Source organism: Adiantum capillus-veneris, chromosome 4, assembly GCF_014529385.1.
Source record: "Adiantum capillus-veneris isolate H3 chromosome 4, ASM1452938v2, whole genome shotgun sequence".
Taxonomy (NCBI): Eukaryota; Viridiplantae; Streptophyta; class Polypodiopsida; order Polypodiales; family Pteridaceae; genus Adiantum; species Adiantum capillus-veneris.
In genome coordinates this window covers 141,290,008-141,313,277 of record NC_140934.1, presented here as the reverse complement: position 1 = coordinate 141,313,277, position 23,270 = coordinate 141,290,008, and the positions used below count along the sequence as shown (strand labels likewise).

The 23,270-nt window shown below is 40.9% G+C and overlaps 1 pseudogene; it reads right to left on the bottom strand.

Moving 5' to 3' along the window:
- Nucleotides 1-337: 337 nt before the first annotated feature.
- Nucleotides 338-967, bottom strand: LOC147460069 (uncharacterized; annotated as a pseudogene).
- Nucleotides 968-23,270: the final 22,303 nt, after the last annotated feature.

The following is a 23,270-nucleotide window of genomic DNA, read 5'->3' as shown; positions in this document are numbered from 1 at the left end:
CTGCTACCCAAAACAACTGAATAAATTCTCCATTGTTGCATTTCTTCTTGAGATTAGCATCCAAATGGCACATACAATGTGCATGCTCACATCCTAGAAAGACAAGCTCCACAGTTGGGAGAAGTTCCTTTTGCTTGTCTGATACAAAAGTAACCGCATTGACACTCGCCATACAATCATGACATTTTGCAAAAACCACACCCAATTGTCTTCATTTTCCGCATCTACTACACCAAATGCTATTAAAAAAAAGGCCCCCATAGCATCAATCCCTGTGGCTGTCAACAAAGCACCAAGATATTTGCTTGTCAAGAATGTGCCATCCAACCCAATAAAGTCACGACAATGCGTGAAACAAGAGATGCATGCTCCGAACACAAGAAACATTCGAAAAAAAACGACCTTCAGTGGCTTTCTGCAGATGGGCCACAATGCCCGAATTGCTAGCCACAAGCTTGTTGCAATAAGACTGAAGCTTTCCATAAGATTTTGCATGATCACCATGAATAATATCCAAAGCAAGTTGCTTTGCCTTCCAAGAAACCTTGTACGAAATTGACACTCCAGCTTCTCGATGCAAATCGGCCATGAGCTCCTTCCGCCTATACATTAGATGGTCTCAAAGTTTCTCTACATACCTTGTTGCAACCCATTTAGTAGTGGGTTCCTTGTTTCCAAGTTGTGAAGCACCACCACAAGTGTGCTCATCATGAAATGCCTTGACCATACACCTAGGTCCACCAGAGACCAAGGACGCTTGCAAGCGCCACATGCATCCCTCTGCCTTGCAGACAACGATATATATGGATTGATCACTCTTGGCATGCCTAAGCTCCACATCAGACTTGATTTCTTGTTCTCGAATCTTTGAATGAAGCACATTGAGAGATTCAAATTGAGCACCAAGAGAAAGAGTTGCAGAGACGGTAGCATTATTCTCTGATGTATTTGCATTACTCTCAGTCATGGTTTCCCTCTTCTGTGTATCCGGAATACCACACTTGTTTACATACAAATGGCAAAGAGCTCTTGCATCAATATGTATCGTGCACTATGCGGATGCACATAACCATGCCCATACATCGCACTCAAGTCTCCCCTCATTTTTGTGACCTGTCGACCTCAAGGGCCGTGTAAGCAGACACCTTTGCCACAACTCAAAAATGGCATGCGTTGCCGTAGCCGATTGGGATTTAGAGCAAGCGAGTCTATTTGCACGACAATATTCCCTGTTGCTCGTTGGCAAGTACCTTCGCGCAACCGTTTGCTACTGCTCGCTGTTTTTCACTCAGGTTTGGACGAAATCGTATACAGACATAATACGAGGGCCTTTTTGGGAATAATGAAAATACGAGGGGCGTTTGGGGAATTTTCGCAAATTGGAAGAGAATTTTGGTAATTTTCCTATAAAAGTATTGGTCCCCCCTGCTTCGGCTCTGCCCCCGTGTCACATATAGACAAGGTTTTGCACCTTCCTTCGGCACACATTCTGAAGACCATGCTACACAACAACAAAAAACATCACTTAGTTTCTATTTTAGTAATAGTATTTCTTATTCATACATCACACAAATATCAAGCAAACTATTGACTGCTCGCACATATGCCACTCCTTTGATCCTCATCTTGTTGTCAAAACAAGAACGAACAAGAACAAACAAATATTACATACAAGTGGAGTTTCCAACCTAGTGTCATCATCAAGTGACATCTCAAAAGCACTTGGGTCTGTTTCATCATGTAGAATAGAATATAATTATGCTTCAATTGATCCTATTCCAAACAAGGGGAAGAAGCACTAAGGATTGCTAGCTTAAGGGGGGAATGAGACTTACTGAAAGTAAGTTTAAATGAGTGCCTGCAATATCACATATGAAATTTTTGTTGTGTATTAATATAAAATTACATTATCCATTATACATATATAGTCACAAATGGCTTTATAATAAGGTGAAAGATACACATTGTACATTATCATTTGAAAACAAATTAAAATAAATAAACAAATAAATAAATAAATATATATATATTATTCATTATGCATACACACACTAGATTCATAAGAGAGAGCACCAAAAATCTCGCACTCTTTCTTCCATCTCTCCCTTCATTAACAAGGGATAGAGATAGATCTAAAAAATATATTTTGCACGATTTTAACGTCCAATGAGATCTAGTGTAGTGATAGTGTTGTTGAGCACATAGCCACTAGATTTAGTTTGATCACACCAATCCACATTTTGTGTTGAAAAGTGGATGATAGAACCGCTCTTTCAAGGGGGGGAGGCTCGCTTTTTTTTTGTGGGTCTAGAGAAGTGCATTTTCCTTTTGTGCTAATGGACAACCTCCATGGTGGAGACACGCTCCTTTTTTAATGTCTTTCATCGGCTCGTAATAACCGAATCATAATCACAAATGATTTATATATTAAGAAAGGCATCACTTAAATAATAAGGTGAAAGGTACACATTACACATTATCATTCAAAACAAAAATTAAAATTATAAAATAAAAAATATTAATGCTTTCATTATAAGATATATTTTATAAGCATAGAGAATCATAAAATAATTTTATAATCTAATGAAATGAATCTTTGTAAAGTCTTTAAATAAAAATACTCTTTACAAGTCAAAATATAAAAGAAAAAATTACCGATTCAATACTTCACATCACATATGAATACTCTTTATTCCATTGTCATCTAAAGTCTTTTTCAGCATGCCAAGCAAAAATGGAAGCACCATTGGGAAATAGCAATTTAAAAAAAGTGATTTTCGTCTTTTTCAACTTGCTAAGGGACACATGCCAAGGAACTAGAATTGAACAACCGTCACCTATATGGATACTAAGGCCTTAAGTAAGCCAAAAACAAAGAAAAAGCAAATAGTGGCCTACAAAAGGTGATGAGAGTCAAAACTAAATAAGAAAAAAAGTTGTTTGCCATGCAGGGTGCTCCTCGTTCCCCTTATTTTTGGTTTGCAGAAGACTCTAGTGAGGTGTGTGGATTTTGGGTGCAAATTGTGGACCGTGGATGTAAGTCGATCAGATGGAGGTTACGTATACAATTGCTTGTTTTTTAATATTTTTTAAGGTTTTTGTGAAAGGTGTTGACATTTTTGTACCTCTTTCTTTAAATAGGACCATTAAAAATTGGGTCACACAAAGTCTTTTTCGTCCTCTTTTACTTTTTTTTGTTATTTTGTAAAAAAATCATTTATTTAACATTAGAATGGTAACAGGACACTTTTGTGTCCTGTTAAGTGACCATTTTGCTTGAATTATTTGAAGAGTATGAAAATGAATTTCTAGGTGCTATATATCCACAAAGTTTCCTTATAAGCTGAAAAAAACTCAGCATTTTTTTTTGAGTATCGATCTCACCATTAACCTTACTCTTGCACAACATTTTTTGACCTAAACTGTGTGAAAAAACGGGTCCTGTTTTTGGCTTTTTTTCAATTTTTGGCAACTATACCACTCTAAACATTATGTTTGTGAGGTTTAGATGGCTAGAGGTTAGGCCTTCATAGTTATCAACATGTTTTGATGCTTGTAGGGAGAGCTAAGTGTTAAAATTGAAAGTTATGACCAATTTACAAGAATTGCATAATCCTGTTTTTTTTGGCCAAAATTAGTACTTTTATGATTTTTTGGTGGCTTCCTTGATATCCAAATTCAATTTTGATTGTGTAAGTGTAATGTATAACATAAAGCTAATCTTCCTTGAGTTTTGGGGGACCTAATATGCCATATAGCATAGTATATGATGATGGTTGAGTTTTTTGATTGCTGAAGAATACAATACATTTTAGAGTAGCAAGTATAACTTTCTCAATATTGCTAGTTTCTTAGGCCAATTGTGTTTATTTTGTAGGTAGTGACCATATCTAATCATAGACTACAAACTTGGCTAGATATTGAGTAGTTTCTATGGGTTTCTAGAGGTCACAATGCTAAACCCATTTTTTTCATGTTTGCTGTCTTTAGCACCTTATCATTGCCCCCAAGGTTCCAATTGTAAGAGATCCATTATCCTTTTGACATGCTCCATGGCTCCTTTTGAATCGAGAGGCCCAAAGGGAACAAAGAAAACATGTATATAGTATCTGTATTGAGCGTGACTATAGAAACTTTGATGATAGGTCAGCAGAATGGCAAAAATGCAACTTTTTTGTACCTATTTTTTTGCCCAAAAAAAAAATAGTGAGGTAAAAGCAACCATATGTTTTGGTCACCAACCCATTGAAGTTAACGGGGCATTTTATCTCATGTCCTACAAAAATCTCCACTCTTATTTATATGCAATCAACCGTAAGAAATTGTTGTTTTGGGCAAAATGCACTGGTCCATCAACTTTGGAGGCTTGTAGTGACCAAGGGATGAGAAAAATTACAAGTTTCTCATTTTTTCCATATGTAGTAGTTATTGAACTATAAGCTCATGAAAGGATTTTTCAAAATGAATGGATCTACTATGGTTTTGGAATTTTTTCAGAAAACCTGAAAGGACACTTTTATGTCCTGTTAGGTTACCATTCTAGTGTTAAGAGCATGGGCTCCATTTCATTAAAAAAAATATTTTATCTTTGTTTTTTTGGACTGATTTAGAAAACCTTAAAGAACAAAGCATTAGTAGTACATTCATACAATTTTGATCCTATGATGTGAAATAATGTAATATTTTGATTTGTAAAAAGATCTTTTCAGCTAAGACCTAAAAGGACATGATGTGAAATAATGTAATATTTGTTGGGGTATAAAGCCCAATGTGGTCGCCCAGGTAAGTGGGCGGGCCGCCAGGTATGTACACATATTCTTTTGTAAAAACCTAATAAGAACTCACTATGCGCTACACATTACAGTAGAGCGAGTTCACCATATCGTCGTGCTCTTCTTCTCGCTCTCTCTCTCTCTCGCATCACACTTCCGCTTGTACTCCTTCAACTGGTATCAGAGCTCAGATCGAGGCTCGGGGCAGCACTGTAGGAGGCTAGAGTCACCAACTCAGATTGGAGTGAAATTCGACAGGCAAGGACACGGCCCCAAATCTCGTGGGAGGTCATATCGGCCACCGTTCGGCTTCGACAAAGGTCTACGCAGGCCATTTTCGAGTATGTGGTCTCGACGGGTGCAGATCCGACTCTGCAAATTTGGGGTTTTTGGCCTACGACTGCAGGTGCTGAGGATATCGACACTCCCAGAGTGTTGATTTGTGGCTATCTACACATCGAAGGAAGGCTCAGAGTTCTTGGAGGCGTGTCACATACGACACGGGCGCATCTACACACAGACTGTAGGGGACATCCACTAGTTCATCAAGTAGCTTGTGTTTGCTGCTTGATATTCTAGATTTCATCCTGACATTGCAGGTACTTCCACATGGGATGTATTGTCAGAGATGATGTATGTCTGTTGAGGGTTTGCTGGCTGTGAGTCACGCAGCAAACAACCGCCGCAGCAGTTACAACATACAGTGGGAAATTTGTGGATGTATGACTTTGTGGGAACTCTATGTACTGTCAGATCTACTGCAGCCTTTGTTGAGGGTCGAGTGAAGTTTTATTGAGCTGGGGGATTCTCGAATGTTGAGATCCTTTCGGTGATATAGGTCTTGGAGCGATCCCTCGATCACCCTTAGATAGGCAGCTAGGATGTATTGACTATGAGTTAGACAGTTGGGATTGCATCTTTGCTTTATTTCCGTTGAGGCATTGTCGCAGTCTATGCTTATAGGACAGTGACAGGACAGTGAGAGACAGTACAGGTGCAAGACAGGTTTACCCGCAGCTTACAGTGTCAAAGAGACAGTGTTTTTTGATCTGTTTTTTGGTCTGTTTTTTAGTACACCAGAGCCATTTTACAAAGGAGACTCTACCAAAATTTCTGCAGAATTTGAAGCTTTCTTGGTTCATTTGACAGGTTGATATTGGTTCAGAGATCAGTTTACAGGGGAAACTCTGCCGAATTTTTCCCAGAAAAGTAAACTATTGTGAACCGTAGCTATGGCTGGATCACAGGACACTGCTCTTTACAATATCAAGAAGCTGGATGGAACCAATTTCCCATTGTGGAAGAAGCAGGTTTGGCACGTGTTGGTACAAAAGAAGCAGATAAAACCTATAAAGCTCAAGGGGATAAAACCAGAAGATATGGACGAAGATGAATGGAGCGAAATGGATGAATTGGCACATTCTACCATTATGCTAACTTTGGCAGAAAGCGTTTACTTCAATGTAGCAGACGAGATGTCGGCTTATCAAGCATGGTTAAAGCTAAGTGATCTTTATGAGAAGCAGAGTGCAGCTTCACAGGTATACTGGCTTAAGAAGCTTGTTGACTTGAAGATGAAAGAAGGGACACCTATGTCCAATCATCTGAATGAATTCAACACAATCTATAGTCAGTTGTCAGCTCAAGGTATCAAGTTTGATGAACCTGTTAGAGCTATGTTCCTCTTGATCACATTACCGAAAAGTTGGGACACTTTTCGCACAGCTTTGAGTAATTCTGCACCTCCAGATGGTTTGAACATAGCAGGTGTAGAAGGAAGTCTGCTTACTGAAGAAACCAATAGAAAGACAATGGACAAAGGCAAAGGAACAGCCTTAGTGTAAAGAATGAGGATGCAAGAGAGCTACACAAGACAAGCACAAAGCACATAGAGATGGAAAGCTTCTCCTTCTTCTTTACAGAAAAGAGAGTACAAAATGACTAAGTGCTAAAGCTGAAAAGTAGCACATATGTACATGCAATCACTAAGTGTGAACTCGCTAGAAGCGTACTAGGCTGGCACTATATGTGTAGTCCAGCTGTAGAATCACTAGCAGAGATCCTCTGTGTCGGTCACCTAACGCTCCAGTGAGTAAATGCCGTAAGCGGCCAAGACCCGTAGTGGATGCCAGCTCAAGGTGTAGAGCTCGACATCTCAACACTCCCCCTCGAGCTCTGCATGTCGCAGAGTCCAAGCATAGTCCGGAAACATCAAAGCTTCTCATCTTCGAGGACCTTGGCAAAGATATCCGCTATCTGCTCCTCTGTGCTGACGTAGACCAAGTCGATGTCACCCGCCAACACTCGCTCTCGAACGTAGTGGTAATGGACCTCTATGTGTTTTGGTCCTGGCATGGAACACTGGGTTCCTAGCCAACTGCATGCTGCTGAGGTTGTCACAATGGATGACAATCTGCTGGTCCACTTGCACTCCCAAGTCCTCAAGTAATGTGCATAGCCAAGCTACCTCACACGCCGCAACTGCTGCACCCCTGTACTCGGCCTCTGTGCTCGATAAAGCAACCGTAGGCTGCTTTTTGCTACTCCAAGTAACAACAGCACTCCCAAAAGAGAACATGAAGCCACTCGTAGATCTCCTATCAACAATGCTACCTGCCCAATCTACATATGTATACCCATACAATGCTAATGGCACATCTGTTGCATAGAACAATGCGTAGTCAAGAGTCCCTTGCACATACCGAAGTGTGCGTTGTACTCCATCCAAATGTGGCTTCCTCGAAAGCTGCATCATGAAATGACTCTCCAAGCCTACTGTGTAGCTCAAGTCTGGCATTGTGATAGTCAAGTAGATTAGACTACCCACAATCTTCATGTACATATTGACATCCTCAACAACATCACCTTTCTCTGCACTCAGCTTTACATTCACATCCAAGGGAATAGAAATTGGCTTACAATCAGCCATACCATACTTTGACAACATGTCCAAAGCATACTGTCTCTATGATAGCCATACACCCTCTGGAGTCCTGATCACCTCAATGCCAAGAAAGTAGCGCAACTCGCCTAAATCTTTCATTTCAAACTCCTGTTTGAGAAGACCCTTCACATGGTCAATCTCCATAGCATTGTCACCAACAATAATAAGGTCATTTTCATATATGGTAATGACCACAATCCCCACATCACTCTCACGTACATAGAGTGAATGATCAGCATGAGCTCTCCTAAAACCAATACTGACAAGATACGTGGCAATCCTGTCATACCATGCTCTAGAGCCCTGCTTCAAACCATACAAAGCTTTGAGAAGTCTGCATACATAATCTGGGTAACCTGGATCAACATAACCAGGTGGCTGATCCATATACACTTCCTCTTGCAACTCACCATTCAAGAAGGCATTCTTTACATCCATTTGATGCATAATCCATCCTCTAGATGCAGCCACTGCTATGACAGCTCTCACAGTCGTCATCTTTGCCACTGGAGCAAAGGTCTCCTCATAGTCTATGCCATACTTCTGTGCATAACCCTTTGCGACCAGCCTTGCCTTGTGACTCTCAATGTTACCATCAGCCTTATGCTTGGTTTTATACACCCATTTACAGCCAATAGCTTTCTTGCCACTTGGCAATGGCACCAACTCTAATGTGTCGTTTGCTTCCAATGCAGCCATCTCTTCATTCATTGCATCATCCCAATGCACATTTCCAACTGCATCCTCAAAACATGTGGGCTCCACATCCTGTATCACCTTAGCCATGTAGGCTTGGTGATGCGCTAGATACCCATTATAAGTCAATTTCTAAACTGGATTTCTGACTCTGTTAGATCTGCGCGGTCCTGGGTCACTCCTTTGCCCTCTAACATCTTCTTGTACTTTCCTTACACCAGGTGTCCTGATAGCCGGAATTCCAAATTCCTCATCAAGACTTTGTTCAGAACCATCTGAATCCATGTCTACATGTGAAAAACCTGATGATGCATCAGCCATAAAGGGAGGTTCATCAACCTTTTCCTTTCCTTATCGTGATACATTCCCTGTACCTGCTGGTGGAGTAACCTGCGTACGTAGTCTACCATTCCATGGATTCTCAATAGAGCCACAAGAAGAGGACTCTTGTGGTCCACTCAAAACCTGTGACTGTGGACTCACATTTTGTACAACCACATCATCTTTTACATCAGCCCCAATAGTGCCATGTGCATTACTGTACCAGCTGCTCATCTCATCAAAGACTACATCTCTGCTCACTCGTAATTCTCGTGTAGTAGGATTATAGCACCTGTACCCCTTTTGTTCAAGGGAATATCCCACAAGAATACATTTCTCTGCTTTAGGATCCAATTTCCTACGCAACTCACCTAATACATGCACGTAAGCTATGCAGCCAAACACTTTCAAGTGTGCCAAATCAGGCTTTGTACCTGTAAACTTTTCCTCAGGTGTTACATCATGCACCGCAGCTGTAGGTGTCCTGTTCATAATGTACACAACTGCATTTACAGCTTCAGCCCAAAAATGATGAGGCATGTTCTTCTCATTCATCAATGCACGTGCAACCTCTGCAATGTGCCTGTTTTTCCTTTCTACGACCCCATTTTGTTGTGGAGTATATCTGCATGTAAACTGCCTGCGTATACCATGCATTCGCAGAAAATCTGAAAAATCATTGGAGAAGTACTCTTCCCCTCCATCTGACCTCAATGTCTTGATTTGCATATCTGTCTCCTTCTCAATCATGACTTTGAAGTTCTGAAAGTGACCAAACACTTCACTTTTGTTACGCATGAAGTAGACCCATACTTTCCTTGTATGGTCATCAATGAAAGAGACATAATACCTGCAACCATGTATACTTGCAGTATCAGTTGGACCCCAAACATCTGTGTGCACCACCTCAAGTGGATTTTTACATACATTGCGCTCATGTGGAAATGAGCCCTTTGACTGTTTTCCAAACTGGCATGCTGCACACACTTTATGCATACCATCCACCTTGAATTTGGGCAAGCCTTTTACAATCTGTTTTAATTGCATGCTGCGCAATCTCTGCTCATTGACATGGCCAATGCGTTTGTGCCAAATCTCAACATCAGCCACAACACCTGTGCCCTGTGCAAATAATGCAGCTTTTACCTCACGCATGTCTACATTCAGCGTAAACATTCTGCCCACACATTTGCCCTTTGTGATTAGCTTACAGCCATTCTGGAAATCTTCTACATAACAGCCATTTGGATTGAAGCGAACCTGCAAACCCTGCTCAACCATTTGTCCAACAGAAACAAGATTCTTTGTAATGTTTGGTACATGAAGTACATCTGCTAAGTACTTTGATTTCCCACTCTTCGTATTTAGAGGTATGTCCCCTACATGAGCAAAGGGGTGAGCTGTGTCATCTCCTGTCTGCACATAGCCTGACACATCTGGTTTGCACATATCTCTAAACCACTCTCCACGAGACGTCATGTGATTAGAGGCACCTGAATCCACATACCAAACATCATCTTGGGTGGAATTCTCTGTAGTCATTGTATTCATTACATGCTGCATAACAAACATGCGTTCATTTTTACTGTTATCTTCATCTCTGCTAGTAGATGCATAGTTGCCCTGTTCTCTCTTTCCACTTTCTTTTCCCTTTGGACAGTCACGTGACATGTGACCTCTTTCACCACAGCAAGTACAACATTCTTTGCTATCTGGAGTATGTTGCTGCCTGCTTGATCCTACACCACGACCTCTTTGACTCCCCCTGCCTTGAGACTGGTTTCCGCTGCCACCTGTATTGTTTTGATTTGATTGACCTTCCAGAAATTGGCCCCTGCAACCCCTTGGGCCTCGACCACGACCTCTACCTCTACCTCTGTTGGAGTTAGAATAGAAGGCCTGTTCAGAATTATTTCTGCCATGAGAAGAAGATGTGTCAAGGTTCTTCTCCTCAAGAATAAGCATAGAAATCAAATTTTGGAACACGGGGATGTCGTCTCTTGTATTCATGGAAGACCTAAAATATACATACTCATCTCCTAGACCATCCAAGCATGCACGGACAATGTCATCGTCTTCCAGTGAGACTTTAATAGATCCAAGAGCCTCAATGATACTCTTGATCTTCAAGGCATAATCATTGATTGAGAGGTTGTTCCTCTTAGCCTGATTTAGCTCCGACTTTAGTTGAAGCTTCCTGGCCTTGGTGTTCACCTCGAACACTCTGCCTAAGTTTCTCCATGCAATGGCGGGGGTTTCAGCATCCTGTAGACAACCCATCATGCCATCTGTGATGCTCATAGAAAGCCAATACATCACTTTGCTCTGACCTTGTTGCCAGTCCCTCAAAGATTTCCTTTGTTCTACTGTAGCATTTGCCTTGGGAATCTCTGGTTCCTTTTCATTGTCTCCTTCTACATAGTCCCAATAACCTTTTCCTTTTAGGAAATTTGTTATTCTGAACTTCCATGCAGGGTAGTTATTTTTCTCAAGCTTCTTAGTAACAATCTGACTAAAACCGTCAGACATCTTGAAGCACTAAGACAAAATAGCTGCAATCTGCAAAAACCTGCAAATCTGCTGAACCTGCTATCGTGGTACCTGTAACGCTTTCTACACTCAACGAGTGTCCACAATCAAGCGTACATACAACCACTGTACTTGTATAGTAAATCTCTGTATACTGCACTTTGGAGACCTGTTCAGAAACTCGTGGATTGCGAACGAAGGGATTGTGATGTTCTTGCTCTCTTAGCCTCTCTTGCCTCCACCAGGCTCTGATACCATGTAAAGAATGAGGATGCAAGAGAGCTACACAAGACAAGCACAAAGCACACACACAGATGGAAAGCTTCTTCTTCTTCTTTACAAAAAAGAGAGTACAAAATGACTAAGTGCTAAAGCTGAAAAGTAGCACATATGTACATGCGGTCACTAAGTGTGAACTCGCTAGAAGCGTACTAGGCTGGCACTATATGTGTAGTCCAGCTGTAGAATCACTGGCAGAGATCCTCCGTGTCGGTCACCTAACGCGCCAGTGAGTAAATTCCGTAAGCGGCCAAGACCCGTAGTGGATGCCAACTCAAGGTGTAGAGCTCGACATCTCAACACTTAGTTGTCAGGGGAAGGACCAAAGAAAAGTACAAAGGTGGAAAGAGGAATCCGTCTCGTAGCAAGTCCCGCAGTGCTAAAGGCAAGAGTGACATAGAATGCTACCATTGTGGTAAGAAGGGTCACATGAAAAGAGACTGCAGAGAATGGAAAGCAGAAAAAGGCAAAGAGAAAGCTGAAGACCATGGTGAGAAGAACAAGTCCTCAGTGAAGATTCAAGAAATAAATGTGACAAACACTGTTGCAGAGGATGACAGTCTAGTGTCAGGAGACATCTACTGCTTGAAGAATACAATGGACTCAGCTCTTCTTACAGCATCTGATGAAAATGAACTGAGTGACTGGATTATAGACTCAGGGGCATCACTTCATGTGTCTCCAAACAAGGAGTGGTTTACTTCTTATGTGACCACTAAAGATCATGTTCGGCTAGGCAATGGGCAGACATGTGAGATCTTAGGTGTTGGAGATGTTCAATTGAAGTTTCAGAATGGCTCTTCTTTCACGCTGAAGAATGTGAGACATGTTCCCGCACATGTTTACTTGATGATGCTGGCTACGTCACCATTTTTGGACAGAGCATGTGGAAGATATCAAAGGGTTCTATGACAATAGCACATGGAGTAAAGTCTGGAGGACTTTACATTGAGTAGCGTTAAATGGTAACCTTGCATTTGCACTACATTTCTACTCAAATGTATATGTTTTTTATCAAAGTTTAAACCTAGCGTTCATTCTCTCTTTCCTTAATAGCCGTTTTCCATACAAACACCTTACCCTTCTTAGATCTTTATGCATTTACATCATATTTCTCTCTTCATGCTAAATGTAAATAGTAAACTTAATACTACTCTCGTAGTTTTTTTACTGTATAGTCTTTTAACTAATTACCTTTACTAATTTCAATAGCTATCTACATCCCATAATTTGTAAATAAATAATTTATGGGCACTTATCTTACCCATCTTCTCTCAAGGGTAGGGTTAACCTTGTAGGCCTTCCCTTCCCCACCACTATGTGACCTAAGTCTTGGATCATTTACTTGTGTTGGTCAACAACTCTTAAATATAATGTATATCCCCAATAAATAAAACTTTATTGGAGCCTACCTCATTTGTTTAAGGTGGATTCTCTTTTGAAAAAGCATGCTACACCTTGGATGCATGCTAAAGGACCCCCTACAAGGAGACTTGGTTCAAAAGGTGTTCTGGATGCATCTTGAACGCCTTAGCTCATGCGTATACTTGAGGAACACTCCAAAATCAGCTTAAACACTTTGAGAAGTTCAACTTTGCCTTTTACAACACCCAATTCTGAGTTACAGGCTGAAAGTTATGGTGAAAACAAGGTGCTGCGGACACTGTTACTGCAGGTCAAAGTTACAATCAGGTAAACCACAAAGGTGAAAAGTTTTCTTGACTTCTTCAACATTCTAAAATACCAATGGGGAGTTAAAAACCACTTGCATGTGGAGGGGTCGGCTCAAGATGCTTCTAGAGACACAACAAACAGGATGGGGACACTCTGCAAGAGCCACTGGAGGGACATCATGGTGGGGCCCACATACATTATCAACCCTTATGGAGCCTCCACTACCTAAAAAGCTATTTTTAATGAAAAAATAAGTCCCTTATTTGCATAATTGAAGGAATGGTCAAAAGCGAAGCTAACTATGGTTAGTTACCTACCCTAGTCAACTTTAACCTAACCCAAGGTCTTGTACAACTATAAAAAGGCCCTTTGGCAAGCACAAAAATACACACACCTACTCCATTGCTGCAAATAAGCTCCTGTAAGGTTAGGAAAGCCCTAATCTCTCTCTCCTCTTGTCTCCCTATCCATTTCCTAAGCTCGCTATCATAAGCGGCACCATAGAGAGAGCATCAATATGCTATTGCTACCATTCTCTTGCAAATATTTCTCTTACCATACTCATCCCTAAATAAGGATTGTAGATTCTATATGAGATCAAGGATATCAAGTTCAATGATCTATCTCATGGTTTGATCAACAAATCGTTGCTATTGGGGTGTCGTCGTCACACTTTTGCTCTAAACGCATGCAAAATTGGTAAGCATATCTTGGCAGCTTCTCATGTTTTGTGCTCATTGGGTTGCTTGTTTGTTGAGAAAGTTTTTGTGCACCATGGTGTCTATTTGCTTGGCTTCTCTTCTTATGTTGTGTGTAAGTAAGTCTTGGGGCTGCATAGATGGAGAAGAGCTCTCTATGCATGCCGCCTTATGTGTGTAAGTAGTCTCTTCTTTTGGGAAAGGAAAGGTGTTGGCAAGTATTTGTGCATTATGGTGTTTTGAGTTTTGAGGTTTAGTGCTTGCTTTTCTTAGAAGTATATGAGCACTAATATGGTGAAGGTCAATCTTTGCATGTGAGTTTGTGCAGTGTTCAAAGGGATTGCTTAAGGAGTGTGTTGAAGGGCATTTTGTGTTGAAGCACATAAGGAAGGTGTGAGTGTGTGTGTGTGTGTGTGCGTGTGTGTGTTGTATATGGTTTGTTTTGGTTTCCTTCTTTCTCCATAAAAGAGGGTGGTGCCCCTAAGAAATATGCGTGTGTAGGGTCTCACAGAGTGGTTGTCTGGTGGGAGCCTTGAGTTGATCCCCATCTCAAAAATCCACTCTCATAAAAGTGGTGCCCCCACTGAGGAACTTTCCTAATTGCCTTCTATTCTCCTCATAAACAATAGAGTTGCACCATATGCTTTTCATTTTTCACAACGCATCAGAATTAACATTTGTGTAGATCGCAAATTTTTTTACCAACAACGCATTGTTTTTATGTTTGGAGCAGAAAGACTTGGTGAAATCTTGGCATCTCCAAATCCCATCATTCTTCCATTCATTAATTATGATGATTCATTTGATGTCCATGTTTTTATTTTGTTTTGAGGCAGGGACAAGAGGTGCTTAGATAGCGATCCACTCAAAGGAAGCTTTCTTCAAGAGAAAGAAAAAGGAGAACACATTGTCACATGAACCAACCTGGAGCTGCTTCTCCTTTTACATCCATGGCTCGTCAATCTATGCACATCATAATTGCTACAAAATTTAGATTTCAAGCAACCATTAGGAGAATTTTTGGATCCACTCTCCTTAATGAAATTAATGCCTCAATCAACCCTTTTATTTTGCCTATGATAAATTATGAACTAACACTTGATGTATATATTTTCATTTTGATGTGATCACTCATCGTAGTCAAAACTTTGTGGTACACAAGCTTCCTTGTATTGTAAAAATGTCAAGCACTTTTCCTACCATTCTAAAAATTTTGAGGATGCACAAGAATTTTTGGATAATTTGGAGATGGCACACCTCATCTCTGGGAGAGATCAAGAAGAGGTAAAGCTGCGTGCTTTTCCACTCGTTCTCAAAGGGGAAGCTAAGGCATGGTATGAGGCCTTGCAACCTCAAAACAAAACCAATTGGGAGAGGCTACGTGCAATTTTTCTTGCCAAATTTGGGCAAGGAGATACTCCAGAGGGTCTTTGGAAGTGTCTACTTCAACATAAACAGGTATTCCTTGAAGACTACCCATCTTATGAGGCCGTTTTCCTTAACCTATGGGATAGATGGGAGGCTACCTTACAAAACTAAGGTGGTGCACCAAACTTTCTAAAGAAAGATAGGTTCATGGCTGGCTTGTATCCAATTTTGAAGACCAAGGTAGAGTTAAAATTCCCATCAACATTTGAGGAAGCACGTGAGGTGGCCATGGTCAAATTCAAGAAGTTAAATTTTCAAGCACATAGAACAAGGGACCTAAATGAAGTCATTGAGAGGGATTCTTCACCAAGCATGGGAGCACAGGTTAGGGGCTCTCTTGCCCAAACTTCACAAATAGGGGAAGGATCACAACAAGAGATCTTGCAAAGATTAACTCAACAACTAGAGAGTCTCACCTTGAATCTAGTGCAGGGCCTACCCCAACAACGACAACCAAGAGAAGGGAATCGCAATCAACGACGTCAAGCACAAGAGTTGAGATGCTGGAATTGCAACGAAGTTGGTCATGGCATGTATAATTGCCCTCACCCTCGAAGGCTTCCAGGGGACATATACCCTCCTAGACCCCCTCCGCTCATGGTGCAGCAAGAGCATGCTCAAGCCTCGCAAATTCTTCGTCGACCACCACCACCTCCAGTGGCAAACATCCCTCCTGTCCCACCAGTGGAGGAAGAGAGACGAGTAAACGTCATAAAGCTGGAAGAGGAGATAGAGGTGAGCCCTATACATTTTGATGTTATGCTAGCAGAAAACAAGGATGAAGACACAAGGAATGAAGAGTCAGAACCTGCAAGGAAGGAGAGGAAGAAAAAGTCAAAGAAGGAGGAAGGAGGCAAGAAGCAGAGGTCAAGGCGAAGGGAGATCGGCATCAACGATTCTCCACTAGAAAAGAATATGGAACCCTACAACATCTTAGAAGATCTGCAAACTCAAAAGCCCAATATTTCTTGGCCTCAACTCCTACATCTATCACCCAAGGTGAGAAAGCACTGGTCCAAACTTGTAAGCACAAGACTCCCAAGAAAGAAAGAAAAGGTGACAGTAAAGTCATTGACTTCAAAGCCACAACAAGATGTGGAACCTATTGTAGATTCTTATGTAAGGGGTAGGAAGGTATCCAATGTGTATGTTGATGGTGGAGCACAAATGTGTGTGATCACGGAAAGAGCCATGAACAGACTAGGGCTTGAAATCACTAAATCCTCTAATTTTCAAGCTAGGCTGGCCAACAATGCAAGTGTGAAGTGCCTAGGGATCATCAAGAATGTAAAAGTTTTTGTATGTAATATAGATGCACGTGTGGACATGTATGTTATGCCAGCCAAGGGGGAGGGCTATCCCATCATCCTAGGGAGGCCTTGGCTCATTGCTGTGAATGCAGATCAAAAATGGGGACGAGGAAAATTGATTCTCAAAAAGGGGCAACATGTAGTATACGATTGGCATGAAGGAAAGCAGCTCGACATCAACTATGAGACCACGGCTGATGAAGAAAGTGAAGAGAATTTTGGCTCAAGCGACGAGGAAAGTTCAACCACTACATCCAATAGCGAAGAAGAATCATCTTTGTAGGTAATGGGAATCATCTTCAACACATCAAAAACTCCATCAATAGAGGTTGACCCAACAAAGGAGCAAACAAAGGATGACAAAGGTGACCACAAGCACTTTGAAGACTTTAAGAGGATGCTTGCAAAAGATCTTACCCCTGAGGAGAAGCGGTCCTACATCGATATGCTCAAGAGGTATCCCAATTTGTTTATCACTGATTACTCACAAATTAGAGGTGTGGATGTTATAGAGCATGGCATAGAATTAAAACGAGGTACTAAACCTGTAGCTCAAAAGCTAAGGCGCCTAGGAAAAATACAACAAGAGGCACTTTTGACAGAGGTTAACCGACTCCTCAAAGCTGGTTTCATTTACCCTGTGTCTAACTCTGAGTGGGTGTCCCCAATTGTAGTAACCCCTAAAAAGAACGGAAAATAGAGGGTCTGTGTTGACTACAAACCGCTCAATGCTGCAACAAAGAGGGATCATTTTCCTCTTCCTTTCCAAGATGAAATCTTAAACGAAGTAGCCGGCTATGAATGTTACACAGTGTGTGATGGGTATTCAGGGTATTTTCAAATCAGAATAGCAGAAGAAGATCAGTTAAAAACCACTTTCATCACACCTTGGGGTTGCTTTGCCTATAGAGTAATGCCATTTTACAAATGCTCCTAGTACCTTCATAAGGTTTACAACTCTTGTCTTTCAGCCCTTCTTTGGAAAGTCAATTAGGGTTTTTATGGATGACTTCTGTATCTATAGTAGCCAAATACTTCATTGCCAAAAAGTTGAGGAGGGGCTTAGGAGGCTTCATCAATTTGGGGGACAGCTTAACCCTAAGAAGTGTCACATTGCAGAGTCACAAGTGGTATTGCTAGGTCATGTGGTTTCTTTGCAAGGAATTCAAGTGGATCCATCAAAAGTAAATGCTCTCTTGTCACTACAACCACCAACGACAACCAACGAGCTCATGACTTTCAACCACAAAGTCTCGTTTCATTCACCTTCTAGCGGAAGCTATTGCACCTTTGCACAAGCTAGCAAACAAACCCACATTTGAATGGAGAGAGGAACACGAATTATGCTTTACTAAAGTAAAGGGTATTCTCAACTCTCTTCCAACAATAATGCCACCAAATCCAAAGGATACATATTACATCATGCCAAGTGTAGGAATGGAGGCCATCGGTGTAGTTCTCATGCAAAAAGACCCAAAAACATGCTACATGAGGCCAGTATACTTTGCAAGCAAAGTCATGACCGCTGCAGAGAAGGGCTACACCGATATGGAGAAGGTGGTATTCACAATTATGTTTGCGGTAAAAAAGTTCCGATCATATCTCTTACCTGCACCATTTGTCATTCTCACCATGGAAAACAATTTACCATATGTTGTGCAACACATGAGCCTCTCATCTAGGATAGCCAAATGGGTTCTAGAACTTCAAGAGTTCGAATACACTTTTCTTGCGGAAGCTAGCACAAGGGCAGGTCTTGCAGACATTCTCACATACAAAGTGAGAGAAAGGAAAGAGTCACCAAGGGCAGGAGACAAAGCTACACCACAAAATGATGAGGAGGAGATGGACAATGCACACATTTTGTCCTTTGATGGAGCTTACCGACGACAACATGATCAGGCAGTAGGGGGGGTTCTTATTCTAAGTCCACAAAGGGAAGTTCTTGTTAAGAAAGGTATCACCTTGGAAAATGTTCATTCTAATAATGAGGCTGAGTATGTCACCTTAAAGTTGGGGCTTGAAGAATGTAGAAAACTTGGCATCGAAAGACTTATAATAAGAGGTGATTCCTTACTATTTATTAGGCAAATACAAGGGATATGGAAGTGCAAGAACCCTACTCTAGTGGAGTGGCTTAGACAGGTGAAGGCTTTGATAAAGAACTTTGAAGCTACACAGGTACATCATGTTGTGAGAACCCTCAACAAGGAAGCAGATTATCTCTCCAATGAGAAACTTCAGATCATGATGGGAGGTGTGAAGCTCTACGAACCAAAGTACCAAGGCCAAGAGGAATTGAAGGACATCATATTTTTCCTCCAAACTGGTGAGTGCCCTAAACACTTGGATAAAGTGCAAAGGCATAGGTTGGTAAAAAAGGAAACTCCTTACCAACTCATAGGAGATGATCTGTATCATAAAGGGAAAGATTTGGTGCTAAGAAGGGTGCCCTCTATTCAAGAAATAGAGAGAATCCTCTTTTCATGCCATGATGATGTCTGTGGGGGTCATTTTTCTCATGATATTACAAACATGAAGATTTTGCAAGCAGGGTTTGTTTGGCCAAGTCTACACCGTGATGTCCAGCATTGGTGTAAGTCATACAAAGGTTGTCAGATTGCTGGAGATCAACGACTCACTTACGAACCTCGAGTTCCAATAATTTCGTATGGTCCTTTTGAGAAGTGGGGTGTGGATGCAATAGGCCCCTTACCTCGCACATCTACCCGGAAGGTCTTCATCATTGTGGGAGTAGATTACATGACACGATGGGCGGAGGCAGCAAGTACAACACGAATTACAGCCGAGGAGGTATCAAAATTTATCTTTGATCACATATGCAGTAGATTCGGCACACCATTAGAGATTTTGTCAGATCGTGGTCCAGGGTTCAGAGCAGAGCTCCTAGATAATCTTTTGGCAAAGTTAAAAGTCAAACATTTGCATTCTACACCTTACTACCCTCAATGCAATGGGTTGGTTGAAAAGGTGAATGGAATGATATGTAAGATCATTTCTAAGTAGGTTGCAGATCGACCAAACAACTGGGATCGTCATTTGACCGCAGCTCTATGGGCATACAGAACATCTTTCAAGGTATCCACTCAATTCACTCCTTTTCATTTGGTATATGGACAGGAGGCACTCCTTCCTATTAAGGTGGAGATTGCAAGCCTACGCATTCTCTCACGGGGAGCAAAGAGGCCAAAAGAATCTTTGCAAGAAAGAATTTTAGATCTTCAACGACTTGAGCTTGATAGAGAAGAGTCCATCGACTATTATATTGCCCAAGCCACAAGCCAAAGGGACAAAATCAACAAGAAGCTCAAGGGGAAAGGATTGAAGGAAGGTATTGATAGCCGTTTTTTGGCTCTTTGTAATTGTCACAGTGAGTTACCTCACCCTACCAAAATCACCCAAACACTGTGGCTATCCCTACCATTTCACTGTACATAGGCGTGCGTGAGTCACGGGACTTTTCCCATATCTTCTTAAAAAACCCTCAATTAGCTAGTCATTGGGCTAGTTGAGCCAACAAAATAAAAAATATAAGTATATTATGGCCCATGCGTATGTAAATATTTCTTTGTATATAGGGCATAAATAAAAGATTTTTTCATAATTATTTTGGTATTTATTTAAATATTTCTACCTAGGTGTGTGTTATTTATGCTCTGTACATTGCCTCACCATTACCACAATTTTTCTTACCATTTTTCATATTCTTTATTCCATATAGAAATATTTTCATGTAAGCTTCTCTTATATTTGGTGTAACTCCACCCCAACAAAAATCCAAAAAAACTAGTTTTATTTATGTGTATATTTTTTCACTATTGTGATTTTTCCCTTCCTACATCTATTTTGTTTTTTTTTTAGAACACCAAAAATATTTATCTTTTTATGGTAGCCTCATAATGAGAGAGATTTCTTTTGACCCCTTTATATTTTTTCCACTTATATTATTTATATTTGACATGTACATATTTTTTAGACCCCTCAATATTTGATTTTCTTAGTTGTACTATTCACTTATATCATAATCTCAACAATATCTTCAATTATAGACGTACCAAATAAGGTCAAGGGTAGGTGGCATGCATACATACACTATGGAGGGCTCACTCTTGGAGGTATTCAAAAGAATCATCCAAAGAAGGACCCCACAAGGACCTTGTGCAGTGGAAAAAAATGGTCGGTTTTGCTGAATTTTTAAAGTTCACTTGCTCTCCAAATTTGAAAAGGTGATACAAACAAACGTTGTAGCTCGTGGGCTGAACTTTTGCCTCAATTTTTTTCATATTTTTTTGAGCTACGAGCTGTGAGCTATGATTTTATTAGTGGACCCCAGGTTTCCCATGCTATGCGCCACACTCTCTCTTCCACTTTATCATTTTCCTCTTTCACACACACTTCTCCACTCATCATCCCCACCTCTCTCACCACTCCTCTCTGCACCCTACTCACCTTCTCCTCAACCTTGAAGAATAAGAGAAACCATGGTGAACTCATACCTCCCACACACAACTCCATTCCAAAATTGACCACCTAGTCTCATTTTTCCTCCTCCAAATTACCCATATCTATCAAAAAAACCACAAAATTCAGCCTCTTCTCTTAAAAGACAGCATCATGGTGGTTGATTACTCAGCTTCAATTACCTTGTCTCTCAATGAAGGTCAAGAGTGGAGAAAAAATGTACCGTCAAAGCTAGTGGACCGTCAACAAGCGTCAAAATCGGCCCTACTCAAGACACTTGGAGCATCAACCTTGTAAGAAATCCACCTTTTCTTACCTCTTAAGATTTTTTCTTCCTTATTTGTATCCTTCATGGATACTCCCATTGTAAATATCCAATTCCATTTGTAAATTAATACTAACTCTACTAACTTTAACCCACTATGAAAAGTCCTATCACCTCCATTTCTCTCTCCTCTCTTTCCCCACCAACTTCTTGATAATTCCAAGCAAAAGAAATTAGATAAATTGCTGAAAATCTAACCCAACCATGGTTAGAGGAGTAACCCTAGCCTTCAAAATTGCTATAAAAGGAGGGTGTAGCTAGCACAAAAGGGGGCCATAAGCAAGAGCACTATGCTATAGCTTGAGAAGCCAAGCTCAACCTCTCTAGAAGGAGCTCTTGAGTGGAAGCTCATTGTCTTATGCATGTGCATGTGTTGTACTAGGGGATTAGCAAGGGAACTCTATGCCATTGTAAGAGAGAGAGTGATCATTCAATTGAGAGTAGGAAATCTATCATTTCTCCTACTAGTGTAAGCCCAACATTTGCTGAATCAAGGAGGGTGGATTTGGACTAAGGTTGAATACTTTGTCTCCCTTCCAACGTGAAGTAATGGACAACAATGATGCGTAAGTGTCTTGGTGTTTTTTGTTAAGTTCTTGATAGCTTGTCTCTGGTGTTGTCATCAATCTAGCCATAAATCCCACATACTGTAAGAGGGCGACAGGGTGGAGAGGACTCCCCTGGCTTTAAGACAGTGATTGGGGTGGCTTTTCTTGTGATGTGTTGTGGTGAAATTTATGCAAGCTATGTTGAACACATACTAATCTCACTTTGATTTGTCATGACAGATTTGTAAGAAGGTATTAATGCAACAAGCACCCCCTCCCCCTTTCTCTCTCTTTATTACATGTATATATTTATGTTTGCTTGATCATTAACGATACACTTCAAAGCAGCCCGAGCACCATCTCTCTCCCTCTCTCTATCTCTCTCTCTCTCTCTCTCTCTCGTGTTTTAGTGTGTGAGAGTGTTCCATTGGTGTTAGGGTTAGTGTAAATTCCTTGCTTGTTTGTGGGTTGCTCTAACGATTCTCCTCTTTTGCGTCCTAGTTCGCTCTTAAACTAGGTGGTGCCCCTTGTGTAGTTGGGATTTGGCTGTGGGTTTGTTGTTTTGGTTTGTGTTGTGTTGTGCCCCAGCCCCATTGAGCAGCACGGGAGCCTTGAAGGGTGTCTAGAGGTTGCTCTTCTTGTTGCCCGCCCCGGACCGCCTCAAATTGGTGCCCCCACGGAGGACGGCTTGTGTATTTTTGTGTAGAATCAACCTTTAGCATAGTCAAGTAGTTTGCATGAATCACGAAAATTTGTATGATCCCTTAATTCCCATTGCAAGGCAAACGGTACCCATAATTGTTAGTACTAAGTTGCAATTTCAACGTGTTATTCGTAGAATTTTAGGTCCTCTTAGGTTGGCCGAGATAAACGCTTCAGTAAATCCTTTTATTTTGCCTCTCATTAGGTACGACCTTAGTTTGGACGTCTATATTTTTGTTTTGTTTTAAGCATTAGGTCATGCATAGACCATGGATAATGGCCCAAGAATAGAGGTTTTCCCCTTCCATTTCACTCCACACATTAGAATAAACATTGCAATTAGTAGGAAAATCCATTTTCAACAACGTATGGTGTTCATGTTTGGTGCCCAAAGAGTAGGAGAAATTCTCGCATCACCAAACCCTGTCATCCTACCTCTTATTGATTATCATAGGTCGTTTGATGTGAATATCTTTATTTTGTTGTAGAATAGATTGCAAGCTAGATACATTATTGTGTAAATCTTTTTAAGAAAGAAAAACAAAAACGGGTGTCACTTTGA